At 38.0% G+C, this 3089-nt stretch overlaps 1 pseudogene; it reads left to right on the top strand.

Annotated features, from left to right (window-relative positions):
- Window positions 1–516: 516 nt before the first annotated feature.
- On the top strand, window positions 517–960 carry LOC115941531 (protein CEBPZOS pseudogene; annotated as a pseudogene).
- Window positions 961–3089: the final 2129 nt, after the last annotated feature.

The raw sequence follows: 3089 nt of genomic DNA, 5'->3' as shown, positions 1-3089 counted from the left end.
GGGATATCTAAGATACACTTGATAAAGGATATATTACATAGCTACTTACGCTGTATTTTTCACATTCTCAGCCTGCGTGTTGTGTATGTACTTAACAATGTGAAGACCTGTAAGTAGGAAGGCCACCAAGTCACCCTCACCAGGATATTTTTATCCACATTTTTTAAATGACTTACTCTTCTATTCCACTCAGGATTACCCTGCCTTCAGGAAAAAGATTGAGGTCAGAATCATCTAGGATGCTTAGAATAATACAAGATGAAGTTTGTGGCACTTGTCATGTGGCTTTGAGCAAGATATTAAACCTTTTTGAACCCTGCTTGTATCATCTATAAATGAGATCTTTATAAATATACTGGAAAGAGGCTATGATTGTCAAATAAAGCAACATTTGTCATTGTACATGTAAGGAATTATTACTAAGGTATCATTTCATTCCAAGACAATATTTCGGGAAACTTAGTTAAAAATTCTGATGCATAGCGCACACGCAGTCCTGCGTGTAAGCCCCTCAGGATGGCCCACACTACGGAACCAGCGGCTAAGAAGATCTTTAAAGAAGTTTTAGTAGTTGAACTCTTGGGTGTTTTTGGAGCATATTTTTTGTTTAATAAGATGAACACAAGCCAAGATTTCAGGCAAACAATGAGCAAGAAATTTCCCTTCATCTTGGAAGTTTATTACAAATCCATTGAACAGTCTGGACTGGACGGAGTCAGAGAGCAAGAGCAAGAAAAATGGTTGAATAGCAAAAATTAGGACCAGTCATCACATTCAGCCTCCCATCTAAGCTGTTTGCGACCTTTGTGGGGGAGAAGAAAGATGAGGACACCACATTGCAAACTCCTGGCCCCACAGAACAAAACAGGAACTTCTGGCCTGCCATGGCTCACAGTCATTTCCCATCCACTATGCAAATCCCCTGCTTTTGTTTGTTGCTTTCCTTTGGCATTTATGATTAAAGACTACTGTTTAACGAATAAAAGACTAAGAGAGGAAAGGAAAAAAAATTCTGATGCATGATAAAGGAAAACCAACAATAGTACCTATTATTATTACTATTATTATTATTATTAACATAATTTCAGTGTTTTCCTATGTGTCAGATACTTTGCTAAGAATATTAGATACTTTGTTCCTCTTAAAAAAAAAAAAACACTTTACAGATGAGGAAACTAAGATTTGTGAGATCAAGTAATGAGCCAAAGATCACCTTACCAGTAAGTGGTGGCCCTGGATTCACACCTACATTCTTTTAATTGAGTTCAAATGATTTCCTAGTACCCAGTATATTAGGTACTCAATAAAAGAATCTGAAATTATTCCATCCTGTTGTTTGTGTCTATAAATTGTGCATCCCCTTAAGTGGAATATGAGCTCCTCAACAGCATACAACATGTGAATTTGGTTCATTACTCTATCTCTATAACTTAAGACAGTGGTCTCAGTGAATGCATAATGGTTGAATGAATGCCTTATTATTAGAATCAGCATGTTTAGTTATGGGAGACCTTACTTCTGGTGTTCTGGAAAATGTACAATTTTTCACAATCCCTTCAATTAATAGCAAAGATATTCACATACTGAATCATAGGAGTGGAAACATTTGTAGACTATTTCCTATCTTTAAAAATAGTTTTTTGAAAAATCCAAAGTATCCCTCATGGTATTAGTGCTTACAACCAATATGATGCTATATTACATACCTTAGAAATTAACAAAATAAGGGGAGCCTGGGTGGTTCAGTCGTTAAGCATCTGCCTTTGGCTCAGGTCATGATCTCAGGGTCCTGGGATGGAGCACTGCATCGGGCTCCCTGCTCAGCAGGAAGCCTGCTTCTCCTTCTCCCACTCCCCCTGCTTGTATTCCCTCTCTTGCTGTGTCTCTCTCTGTCAAATAAATAAATTTTTAAAAAAGAAATTAACAAAATATTTGACTATAATAAAAATTAAATAGGATATAAAACTATTTATACAGAATAAACTTAAATATGTAAAATATTTAAATATGTGCATAGGGGGAAAAAAAAGGCTGGAAGGGACTTTTCCAAGGCCATGAAAGGCAGCAAAGACATGGAAGACTTCTCAGAGTAGGAACATTAACAAAGCAAAGGTAGAAGAGTGGACACTAGCAAATTGGAGGAAAGAACAGCCAGTTTTGTGTGCCCAGGAGCTGGCTGCAAGCTTGTAATGAAAGACAATATTTGAAATGCTGCTTACAGTCAGATAATAGAGGTATATGAATGCCAGCCCCAAAAGACTGAATTTTACTTTAAGAAGTCTTAGAAGAGGTTGGGGAGAAGATGGCCATAGGATTTTTGGTTAGAGTGAATTTGAAGACATTCAAGAGGAAATAGCAAATGGCGATTGTAAAGATGGATTTGAAACTCTGTGAAGAGATGTGCACTAAAGAGAGAAGAGTATCATCAGTCTCTAAGTGGATGTGATGTCCCAGGGAGGCAGTATAGAGTGAGAAGACTGGAAACCTAGAGTTGAGTCTTGCAGAGCCACAACAGCTAATGGCCAAGCACAGTGAGGCTCAAAGGAAACACTTAGGAAGTTGGTTAGTAATCCACACAGTGCCAATGGAAACCTGATCTGGCATGATGAGAGTAGAATTGGAAAGAAAGGGAAGAATAAAAGGACACTTCTGTTATTGTATTTAATATACAAAGGAAGTCTGACTAGTATGTGAATGACCAGTTGTGTCTATGCCAGAGATTCCCATGGCCATCAAGTGGGCATGCCTTTTGTAATGCAACTCTTAACCTTAACTTTTCCCCAATCTTGCTTCCCCAAATCTGATTCAGTTAGTTTGTGATGGGATCCAAGAGCTGGTAATTTTACAAAGCTCTACAGTTGATATCAGTGAGCTGCTGGATATGAGAACTGCTGATCTAGGCAACCCCTTTCCACTCCATTCCAACCTAGCAATTTAAATGACCTTGACTGAACGAATAGTGGCAGCTGACTTGATAAAGCACCCTTTATTGCCTGCCTTCTTTTTCCAGTCTCATTTTGTCTATTCCTTACAATGTTTCCTTCACCTTTCAAATAAATGACTTTCACTCAAATCTTTGACTCAAGGCC

Source organism: Leptonychotes weddellii, chromosome 8 (genome assembly GCF_054177405.1).
Source record: "Leptonychotes weddellii isolate Sample4059 chromosome 8, ASM5417740v2, whole genome shotgun sequence".
In the NCBI taxonomy this organism is placed as follows: Eukaryota; Metazoa; Chordata; class Mammalia; order Carnivora; family Phocidae; genus Leptonychotes; species Leptonychotes weddellii.
The sequence above is the reverse complement of the archived record's forward strand: the minus strand, read 5'-3'. Positions and strand labels throughout refer to the sequence as shown.